Source organism: Emys orbicularis, chromosome 15 (assembly GCF_028017835.1).
Source record: "Emys orbicularis isolate rEmyOrb1 chromosome 15, rEmyOrb1.hap1, whole genome shotgun sequence".
NCBI lineage: Eukaryota > Metazoa > Chordata > Testudines > Emydidae > Emys > Emys orbicularis.
This window is the reverse complement of record NC_088697.1, coordinates 7,711,663-7,723,468: the sequence shown is the minus strand read 5'-3', so window position 1 is coordinate 7,723,468 and position 11,806 is coordinate 7,711,663. Positions and strand designations below refer to the sequence as shown.

The 11,806-nt window shown below is 47.3% G+C and overlaps 2 non-coding genes across 2 annotated transcripts; both read left to right on the top strand.

Moving 5' to 3' along the window:
• Positions 1-8,834: 8,834 nt before the first annotated feature.
• TRNAK-UUU (transfer RNA lysine (anticodon UUU)) lies at positions 8,835-8,907 on the top strand. Its single transcript has one exon. It is a non-coding gene; the product is annotated as a tRNA-Lys (tRNA).
• Positions 8,908-10,290: 1,383 nt separating this feature from the next.
• On the top strand, positions 10,291-10,363 carry TRNAF-GAA (transfer RNA phenylalanine (anticodon GAA)). Its single transcript has one exon. It is a non-coding gene; the product is annotated as a tRNA-Phe (tRNA).
• Positions 10,364-11,806: the final 1,443 nt, after the last annotated feature.

Sequence of the window (11,806 nt, the reverse complement as noted above, 5' to 3'; positions counted from 1 at the left end):
TTGAAATAAAGGGCTCTTAAAATCGATTTCTGTACTCCTCCCCAACGAGGGGAGTAGCGCCGAAATCGACATTGCCATTTTGAATGAGGGTTAGTGTGGCCACAATTCGATGGTATTGGCCTCCGGGAGCTATCCCACAGTGCACCATTGTGACCGCTCTGGACAGCAATCTGAACACGGATGCACTGGCCAGGTAGACAGGAAAAGCCCCGAGAACGTTTGAATTACATTTCCTGTTTGCCCAGAGTGCAGAGCACAGGTGACCACGCAGAGCTCATCAGCACAGTCCGAGAATTGAAAAAGAGCACCAGCATGGACCGTACGGGAGGTATTGGATCTGATCACTATATGGGGAGAGGATTCCGTGCTAGCAGAACTACGTTCCAAAAGACTAAATGCCAAAACTTTTGAAAAAATCTCCAAGGGCATGATGGAGAGAGGCCACAATAGGGACTCACTACAGTGCTGCGTGAAAGTTAAGGAGCTCAGACAAGCCCATCAAAAAACAAAAGAGGCAAATGGTCACTCCGGGTCAGAGCCGCAGACATGCCGCTTCTACGCTGAGCCTCATGCAATTTAGGGGGCGCCGCCACCACTACCCCACCTCTGACCGTGGATTCCGAGGCGGGGGTAATCTCAGCCATGCCTGAGGATTCTGCGGATGGGGAAGATGATGACGAGGAGGATGACGACGAGCTTGCAGAGAGCACACAGCACTCCATTCTCCCCAACAGCCAGGATCTTTTTCTCAGCCTGACTGAAGTACCCTCCCAACCCCCAGACAATGATGCCATGGAAAGGACCTCCTGTGAGTGTACCTTTGTAAATATAAAACATGGTTTAAAAGCAAGCATTTTTTAACGATTAATTTGCCCTGAGGACTTGGGATGCATTCACGGCCAGTACAGCTACTGGAAAAGTCTGTTAACGTGTCTGGGGATGGAGCAAAATCCTCCAGGGACATCTCCATGAACCTCTCCTGGAGGTACTCCAAAAGCCTTTCCACAAGGTTTCTCGGCAGTGCAGCCTTATTCCGTCTTCCATGGTAGGACACTTGAGCACGCCATGCTAGTAACAAGTAATCTGGTATCATTGCATGACAAAGCCTGGCAGCATATGGTCCCGGTGTTTGCTGGCATTCAAGCAACATCCGTTCTTTATCTCGCTGTGTTATCATCAGGAGAGTGATATCGTTCATGGTAACCTGGTTGAAATATGGGAATTTAATTATGGGGAGAGAGGTGGCCATTCCTACTGAGCTGTTTGCCTGTGGCTGAAAAGAAATCCTTCCCTGTAGTTAGCCAAACGGGGGGCAGGGGGGAGGGAATTGGCGCTGAGCTTTTCACGTTTGGCTAGCAGGCATCTTCCCTGAAACCAGTCACGTGATGGGGGGAGGGGTAAAGCGATCATCCCAGATAATTGATGGGGGGGGGGGGTTAGTTTGGTTTCTGCAGGGATCTTCCCTGATACCAGCTACGCGGTGGGGGGAGGGATAAAGCGATCATCCCAAAGAATTGGATGCGGGGGGGTTAGTTTGTTTTCTGCTGCTGCACGTTAACAAGAAAACCACAGCACTCAACGGGCTTTGCTTGGTATGTGGGAAAGGAGGGCACTGCTTTAAGGCTGCAGAAGCCGAAAGACAATGGCTTACCATAGCCGCATGCAAGCCGAATTCTGTTGCCCGGACCTGCGTCTGTGATCTTTAACACCAAAGTCGCAGGCACTCAATATTAAGATGCAAAATGCGACCTTGTACTGAAATCACATGTGCTATGTAATGTGAATAGTGTTGTTCACCATGAAAGAGTATAAGCATTGTTCTGTAAAATGTATCTTTTAAAATACTACTCTCCCTTTTTTCCCTCCCTCCCTCCCCTCCAGCAGCTGCAAATTTTTCAAGCCTTCCTCCTCCGTCCCGAAAGCTATCTCAGATAAGGCGGCGGAAAAAAAGGACGCGAGACAAAATGTTCTGGAAATCATGGAATCGACCCACAATGAAAGAGCTCATCTGAATGAGTGGAAGGACACGGTATCAAAGTACAGGAAAGATGCCAGTGAACGTGAGGACAGGAGGACCAACGTGAGGAGAGGAGAGATGCTCGAGATGAGAGGTGGCAGCAGGAAGATCAGAGGAGGCAGGATGCAATGCTGGGGCTGCTGCGTGAGCAAATGGACACACTCTGGCGTCTGGTGGAGTTTCAGGAACGGCAGCAGGATTACAGAGTGCCGCTACAGCCTCTGTATAACCCCCCTCCCCCCTCACCATGTTCCATAGCCTCCTCACCCAGACGTGTAAGAACACGGGGAGGCTCCATGCACCCTCCCACTCCATCCCAGTGGACAGCCCAAGCAAAAGGCTGTCATTATTTTAAACTTTTTTAGTGGCCTTTTCCTTCCCTCCTATCCTCCTCCCAAACCCCACCCGGGCTACCTTGTCAGTTCTCTCCCTCTTTTTATAATCAATTAATAAAGAATAAATTATTTTTAAACAATAGTGACTTTATTTCCTTTGAAAGCAGGCTGTGATCGAAGGGGGAGGGTGGGTTGCTTACAGAGAATGAGTCAATAAAGGGAGCGGGTTTTCATCAAGGAGAAACAAACAGAACGTTAACACCATAGCCTGGCCAGTCATGAAACTGGTTTTCAAAGCTTCTCTGATGCGCACCGCTTCCTGGTGTGCTCTTCTAATCGCCCTGGTGTCTGGCTACATGTAATCAGCGGCCAGGCAATTTGCCTCAGCCTCCCACCCCGCCATAAAGGTCTCCCCCTTACTTTAACGAGATTGTGGCGCACACAGCAAGCAGCAATAACAATGGGAATATTGGTTTGGCTGAGGTCTGAGCAAGTCAGTAACATGTGCCAGCGACCCTTTAAACATCCAGATGCACATTCTACCACCATTCTGCACTTGCTCAGCCTGTAGTTGAACAGCCTGTAGTTGGACTCCTGTCCAGGCTGCCTGTGTATGGCTTCATGAGCCATGGCATTAAGGGGTAGGCTGGGTCCCCAAGGATAACTATAGGCATTTCAACATCCCCAATGGTTACTTTCTGGTCTGGGAAGTAAATCCCTTGCTGCAGCCATTTAAACAGATTAGTGTTACTGAAGACACGAGCGTCATGAACCCTTCCCGGCCAGCCCACGTTGATGTTGGTGAAACGTCCCTTGTGATCCACCAGTGCTTGCAGCACCATTGAAAAGTACCCCTTGCAGTTTATGTACTGGCTGCCCTGGTGCTCCGGTGCCAAGATAGGGATATGGGTTCCATCTATCGCCCCACCACAGCTAGGGAATTCCATTGCAGCAAAGCTATCCACTATGACCTGCACATTTCCCAGAGTCACTACCTTTGGTAGCAGCAGCTCAGTGATTGCTTTGACTACTTGCATCACAGCAGCCCCCACAGTAGATTTGCCCACTCCAAATTGATTCCCGACTGACCGGTAGCTGTCTGGCGTTGCAAGCTTCCACAGGGCTATTGCCACTCGCTTCTCAACTGTGAGGGCTGCTCTCATCTTGGTATTCTGGCGCTTCAGGGCAGGGGAAAGCAAGTCACAAAGTTCCATGAAAGTGCCCTTATGCATGTGAAAGTTTCTCAGCCACTGGGAATTGTCCCAGACCTGCAACACTATGCGGTCCCACCAGTCTGTGCTTGTTTCCCGGCCCAGAATCGGCCCCATTAACAACATGATATCCAAAGCGCTGGGGCCTGCGGTTTGAGAGAATTCTGTGTCCATGTCCATATCACTCTCGTCACCGCGCTGCCGTCGCCGCCTTCTTCTCGCCTGGTTTTTCTGGTCCTGATTCAGCATAAACTGCACGATAACGTGCGAGGTGTTTACAATGTTCATGACTGCTGTCTTGAGCTGAGCGGGCTCCATGCTTGCCGTGGTATGGCGTCTGCAGTGTTCACCCAGGAAAAAAGGTGTGAAACGGTAGTCTGCCATTGCTTTCATGGAGGGAGGGGTGAGGCTGTACCCAGAACCACCTGCGACAATGTTTTGTGCCCCATCAGGCATTGGGATCTCAACCCAGAATTCCAATCAGTGGGGGAGACTGCAGGAACTATGGGATAGCTATGGGATACCTACCCACAGTGCAATGCTCCGGAAGTCGACGCTAGCCTCGGAACATGGATGCACACCAACGAATTAATGTGCTTAGTGTGGCCGCATACACTCAACTTTATAAAATCAGTTACCAAAAATCGAATTCTGTAAATTCGGAGTAATCCCGTAGTGTAGACATACCCTTTGAGGCGAGTGCAGCTTGCTTGGGATGGTGCTGATGACGGATAGAAAAAAGGCTGGAGGCAATGACAGATGAGACCATAGAAGGGGAAGGGGAATGGCAGCCCCACAGCGTGCTCAGATGCCCCAGTTATTGCACCCTGGCCTGTTGTAGAGAGAAAAGACCCAGCCCCCCTACAGTGATCCCATGGACAAGAACCTGGTTGGGAGTGGGGTGAAGGTTCCCTCTGGGCAAAGGGGAGCTGAAATCCCTCAGTGTCCTGGAATTTAAGTAATGCAAGCTTCAAACCCTGCAAGGGTGTGGGCTGAGGTGCATCAGCAGAAGGTTGGGCTGGACAGGGGCAGCCTTAGCCCCCTTGTGCTGCTGGTGGTGGTGGCGGGCATCCCCGGGCTGTTTTAAATTGCCCAGGGGTGGAAGGCGGGACCAGAGGGGACACTCCCAAGGGCCTAATGTTGCTTTGCACAATGATAAGTCTCGGAACAGGATAGAAATGAAACGGCAGCAGAACCTAAGGAATGAAAAGCCTGCGGATTCTTGTGTGTGCCCTGACTCCGAACGGAAACTGTAATTTGACTCGCTTTGTGTCTGCGGCCGGTAAAATATCAGGACACTGGGTTTGAGGCGGCTTTGGTCTTATTAAAATGTAACTAGCATGTTACACTTGTATTTTTAAAGGTGGTTTCCCTAAGCAATCCAAAGTTGTTCTTCCCACAGCTGGCTGATGGTGGGCAGCAGGGGATCTCCCCAATCTGGGGGAATCTCTCTGGGCCCCACTGTTAGTTCTCCATCCCTTCTCCCCCTAACCATGCACACCACTCCCCTCCCCATTATGAATGTTTTAGAGCGACCCCTCCCTCCCTTTATGGGATACAGACTCTCTGTGACAGAGACTGACTGGGGCTCCCCTCTGCATGGCCTCAATAGGGAAGGAAAGAGACTGGGGGAGGGGGGGAGACGATGGGCAGAAGGAGTCAAATGGGGCTAAACCAGAATAGAGGAGATTTTCTTCCTGTCAAAATGCACTGGAGTCTCATCGCTGAAAAGCCGCACCTTGAGTTAGGTTTGATACATCAGCCTTTCAGGTTTCAGAGTAGCAACCGTGTTAGTCTGTATCCGCAAAAAGAACAGGAGTACTTGTTGCACCTTAGAGACTAACAAATTTATTAGAGCATAAGCTTTCGTGGGCTACAGCCCACTTCTTCGAATGCATATAGAGTGGAACATATATTGAGGAGATATATATACACACATACAGAGAGCATGAACAGGTGGGTGTTGTCTTACTTTAATTGTCCTCTCAGAGTTGGTAAGAGAAAAAAACTTTTGAAGTGATAATCAAGATAGCTCAGTACAGGCAGTTTGATAAGAAGTGTGAGAATACTTACAAGGGGAGATAGATTCAATGTTTGTAATGGCTCAGCCATTCCCAGTCCTTATTCAATCCTGAGTTGATTGTATCTAGTTTGCATATCAATTCCGGCTCAGCAGTCTCTCCTTGGAGTCTGTTTTTGAAGTTTTTCTGTTGTAAGATAGCCACCCGCAGGTCTGTCATTGAATGGCCAGACAGGTTAAAGTGTTCTCCCACTGGTTTTTGAGTATTATGATTCCTGATGTCAGATTTGTGTCCATTAATTCTTTTGCGTAGAGACTGTCCGGTTTGGCCAATGTACATGGCAGAGGGGCATTGCTGGCCCATGATGGCATATATCACATTGGTAGATGTGCAGGTGAACGAGCCCCTGATGGTATGGCTGATGTGATTAGGTCCTATGATGATGTCACTTGAATAGATATGTGGACAGAGTTGGCATCGGGCTTTGTTACAAGGATAGGTTCCTGGGTCAGTGTTTTTGTTCAGTGATGTGTGGTTGCTGGTGAGTATTTGCTTTAGGTTGGGGGGGTTGTCTGTAAGCGAGGACAGGTCTGTCTCCCAAGATCTGTGAGAGTAAAGGATCATCTTTCAGGATAGGTTGTAGATCTCTGATGATGCGCTGGAGAGGTTTTAGTTGGGGGCTGAAGGTGACAGCTAGTGGTGTTCTGTTATTTTCTTTGTTGGGCCTGTCTTGTAGGAGGTGACTTCTGGGTACTCGTCTGGCTCTGTCAATCTGTTTTTTCACTTCAGCAGGTGGGTATTGTAGTTTTACAACAAAGACCGATGCCAACTCTGTCCACATATCTATTCAAGTGACATCATCATAGGACCTAATCACATCAGCCATACCATCAGGGGCTCGTTCACCTGCACATCTACCAATGTGATATATGCCATCATGGGCCAGCAATGCCCCTCTGCCATGTACATTGGCCAAACCGGACAGTCTCTATGCAAAAGAATTAATGGACACAAATCTGACATCAGGAATCATAATACTCAAAAACCAGTGGGAGAACACTTTAACCTGTCTGGCCATTCAATGACAGACCTGCGGGTGGCTATCTTACAACAGAAAAACTTCAAAAACAGACTCCAACGAGAGACTGCTGAGCTGGAATTGATATGCAAACTAGATACAATCAACTCAGGATTGAATAAGGACTGGGAATGGCTGAGCCATTACAAACATTGAATCTATCTCCCCTTGTAAGTATTCTCACACTTCTTATCAAACTGTCTGTACTGAGGTATCTTGATTATCACTTCAAAAGTTTTTTTCTCTTACTTAATTGTCCTCTCAGAGTTGGTAAGACAACTCCCACCTGTTCATGCTCTCTGTATGTGTGTATATATATCTCCTCAATATATGTTCCACTCTATATGCATTCGAAGAAGTGGGCTGTAACCCACGAAAGCTTATGCTCTAATAAATTTGTTAGTCTCTAAGGTGCCACAATCAGCCTTTCAATTACCAGGCAAAGGTGTGAACCACAGAGACTGATAACTGCTTGCTTCCCAAGTTTGTCTAAGAACATCCTGCAGTGGTGCAACTGGTTAGTGCAAATGGGAATACTGCTGGGGTTATGAGTTCAAGTCTTACCTAGAGCACTTGTTTCTGTTACCTGTGTAGTTTCCCCAACTTACTTTGCCTAATTCATAGGGAAAGTGCCCTATTAGGAAAAAGGAGAGTATTTTCTAAAATGTGGAAGGGGGTGAACAGCTTGGAAACATCCACCCTCTGCTGCCATTAGTTCCAGTAGATTGTTCACTGGCAGGGCAAATTGATTTATTTGCTGCTGAGAAAGCTGCCAGGAAAAGTCTCTGAGCACCAGATCTCCCTGCTTCTTCCAACACACCCCTGGCTCCTTCCCTGCCCCAGTCACTGCTATAGGAGGATCCTATATGCACTAAGGCTAAAGCTTTTCCAAGCCTTCTTAGTGCAGTTGTCAGGAGATCCTGAGTTCAAGCCTCAGAGAAGGCAATGGTTTTTCCTCCCTGCTTCAGATTTTCTAAAGGAAATCAGAGAAAAGAAACTATAGGAGAGTGGTTTCTAGACACCCTCCCACCCATCTAACACACACACACAGACTTTTCTAAGGCCTTAATTTTTCCTTCTCTACGGAGTATGTATTCTCCAGAGGGCAAAATAAAACAAAAACATGCAAGTCTAAGCCTAATACAGTACGAAACTCAATACAGATAAAATCTCACCCTCAGAGATCTTCCAATAAGCTTCTTTCACAGACTAGCCTTATTTCTAGTCTGGGCCCAATCTTTTCGCCTGGTATAGTCCTTGTTCCGGCTCAAGTGGTAGGTAGGGGACTTCTCATGACTGCAGCCACCTTTCTTCTGTCCCACCCCCTTATATAGCTGGCAGGCATACTTTGTCTCTCTCCTGGGGAAAAGCCCCAGGTTTAAGATGGATTCCTCTACCAAGTGACATGGTCACATGTCCTGTGAGACCCCAAGCCTTCATTCTTCCTGCCCTGACTCACAGATGGTGCAGGACAGAGCCATCTACAGTCAATTGTTCTGGTTAATGGGAGCCTTCAAGATTCCAAACCACTATTAATGGCCCACACTTTGCATAATTACAACAGGACCTCAGAGTTTATTTCATATTTCTAGTGTCAGATACAAGAATGATAGGTTCATACAAGTAGGATGAACACACATAGTAGATTATAAGCTTTGTAATGATACTTTACAAGAGACCTTTTGCATGAAGCATATCCCAGTTATATTATATTCACACTCATTAGCATATTTTCATAAAATCACAAGGAGTGCAACATCACAGAAGGGAAAGGGTTTTACTGCGGCACCTGGGAGCAGTTGAGTTTCATGTTCAGGCTGTGGTATGAGTTGCTTCAGGTTTCTCGTAAGCATACAGGGACCTTAGCGAGTGCTCTCGATACAGGAAAAGCCCAGATATGATAAAGTGATGGGGATTGCATTTTCCTTTTTTATTTTTGTATTTCCAATGACATTTCTGTTTGTGATTTCATTTTGCTTTGTATAACTGTGTTTTCTCCTGGATTCGATATTTAACTAAAAAAAGAATAACGCCTCAGGGTGCCGGATGAAGGAGCAGGCTGAGGCTAGGACTGCTAAGAGAGCAAGAGTAGCAGGTTTTCTGTATTATTTCCTGCCCTCTTTTTCTTGACTAATTTCTCTTCTGCATGAGATTTGCCTCTTTTGCATGTGAGCCTGGCTAGCTCAGTTGATAGAGCACCAGACTTTTAATCTGAGGGTCCAGGGTTCAAGTCCCTAGTCAGACAGAGGGACACTTTCTCTTGCGTCTGATGAAGTGGGCATTCACCCACGAAAGCTTATGCTCCAATACTTCTGTTAATCTTAAAGGTGCCACAGTTCCCTCTGTTGCTTTTTACAGATTCAGACTAACACAGCTACCCCTCTGATACTTTCTCCCTGTGATATCCCCCAAGAACTTCAGAAGGACTTTCCTTGACTTCAGGTTTTCCTAAGAAGGGCCTTTTACTGCCTGGGAAGAAAGGCCTCTGGGCCTGCAGCAAAGCACTGTGTGCTGACTTCTTGAGCAAATACAGGGCTGGCCAGAGAGCCATTTTCCCACTGGGTCCTCCCTGCCAGAAAAAATTGTCCCCACAGAATCCTCCCTGCCAGAAGTCAGCAGAGGTCAAGGGCTCCCCTGCTGGTCCCATGGTGTAAGGGCCAGCACTCAGGGCTTTGAATCCTGCAATCAAAATTCAAGTCTCAGTGGGACCTTGGGGTCCTTTCATTGCCAGCTAACCATACTGGGATTTCCAAAGCTTCATCTTGCTCTCTCAAATGACATGGTAGCTTGACTTTTGCCTGCTAGCTGTTGTGACTTGAGCACAAGAGGGGACGTTTGATCCAGAAGGCTGGCCATGCTTGGCGTCCTGTAGATAGGGATGCGAGCTCCATTTCCTCTGAGTCCTGAAGCTGGGCTGCAGCCTGGCCTAGGAGGCAGCCCTATTGGTTGACCTACTGGCCTAAAGTCACTTGGGCGGTGTTGGTGTTCCCCAGGAATGCTGAAGGGCTGGCCTAAGGGAGGGAGGCTTAATATTCCTCCCTATCAGTCAGGGCAGAAGAGGAGGCTGCAAGAGTGGGCAGGTTGATGGGCTGGGCCTTCTATCATTCGGTTGGGGATGAGGTGGGGAATGCGAACTGGGAGAAGTGGTTGGTTAGGTGGAAGGTGCTTGTAGGATGGTTTCATCTGCAAGAATGGCCTCCCTCACAGCAGCGGCGGCCACAGCAGTGAGGCCCCCACTTCGGCTCAGTCTGAACAGAGGTCAATGTACCCCTGGCTGAGACAGGCCAGTTTTAGGGAGCTTCCTCTGAAGGTGAGCAAGTGTCCCCAGAATTTACTGACAGGAGCTTTAAAGTATTTGCAAATGTGCATGGCCAGCATGTGCAGAGCAAAAGCTGCCCAGGGGCACTGTCAGGCTCTGGCACCGCTTGAGACAATGGACCACCTTCAGCCACCAGGTAACCCAGGATCTAAGGCAGGAATGGGGTGAGGAAGCAAGTCAAGCTGAGCAAGGCAGGCAAAAATTCATCTTATCTTCATGGGCGCTCGCAATGATCCCCTTTTTGTGTGCCATGGCTGAGAAAAACATCCTGGACAGAGAAGCAGCAGGCCAAAAAAGTGCCCTTTAGGTGCTGAAGTAGCTCAGTCGGGAGAGCGTTAGACTGAAGATCTAGAGATCCCTGGTTCAATCCCAGGCTTTGGCATGCTCTTTAGTCCCATTGTGTGCAGCAGTGGGCTGTTTTCTGGAAGTGAAGCAGTGCCTTTACCCACCATGAGTCCCTCATTTCGAGCTCCCAAGCAAGAAAAGACAGCGTGGACTTATGCACCGAGTTTGCCCACCTTAGCTTTCTTTCTTCTCTTGCTCTTTGTCAGCAAGGGGAAGAAAAAGAAGCTCTCCTTCAAGCTGGAGTCAGAAGGGCGATGTAAGGATGACTTCCTGAGTGCCGGCTCCAGTCCTTTGCTCTAGCAGCCGACCTATCGAAGGGCTGCCACCACTTTCTCCACGTTCACCCATCGGTGTGTTCAGAATGGAGAGGGGTAACTAGTGGTGTTCCCCAATGGTCAGTCCTAGGACCAATCCTATTCAACTTACTCATAAATGATATGGAGAAAGGGGTAAACAGTGAGGTGGCAAAGTTTGCAGATGATACTAACCTGCTCAAGATAGTTAAGACCAATGCAGACTGTGGAGAAATTCAAAGAGATCTCACAAAACTAAGTGATTGGCCAACAAAATGGCAAATGAAATTTAATGTGGATAAATGTAAAGTAATGCACATTGGAAAAATTAGCCCCAACTATACATACAATATGATGGGGGCAATTTAGCTACAACTAATCAGGAAAGAGATCTTGGAGTCATCATGGATAGTTCTCTGAAGATGACCATGCAGTGTGCAGCGGCAGTCAAAAAAGCAAACAGGATGTTAGAAATAATTTTAAAAAAGGATAGAGAATAAGATGGAGAATATCTTATTGCCTTTATATAAATCCATGGTACACCCACATCTTGAATACTGCGTACAGATGTGGTCTCCTCATTTCAAAAAAGATATACTGGCATTAGAAAAGGTTCAGAGAAGGGCAACTAAAATGATTAGGGTTTGGAACGGGTACCATATGAGGACAGATGAAAGAGACTAGGACTTTTCAGCTTGGAAAAGAGGAGACTAATGGGGGATATGATAAAGGTATATGAAATCATGAGTGGTGTGGAGAAAGTGAATAAGGATAAGTTATTTACTTGTTCCCATAATATAAGAACTAGGGGCCACCAAATGAAATGAATGGGCAGCAGGTTTAAAACAAATATAAAAGAGGTTCTTCTTCACACAGCACACAGTCAACATGTCGAACTCCTTGCCTGAGGAGGTTGTGAAGGCTAGGAGTATAACAGGGTTTAAAAGGCTAGGACTATAACAGGGTTTAAAAGAGAACTAGATAAATTAATATGTTTCAGAGTGGTAGCTGTGTTAGTCTGTATCCAGTGGTGTAGACAGGTTCTAACATCAGGGGGAGCGAACACATAAAAAAGGCACCACCCGACATATCAAATTACTAATTACATACTTTAAAATTCGTTATACATATTTATTTGTACTTAAAATAAAAACACAAGAATGATCCAGCCACGGAAGGGTTTGCAC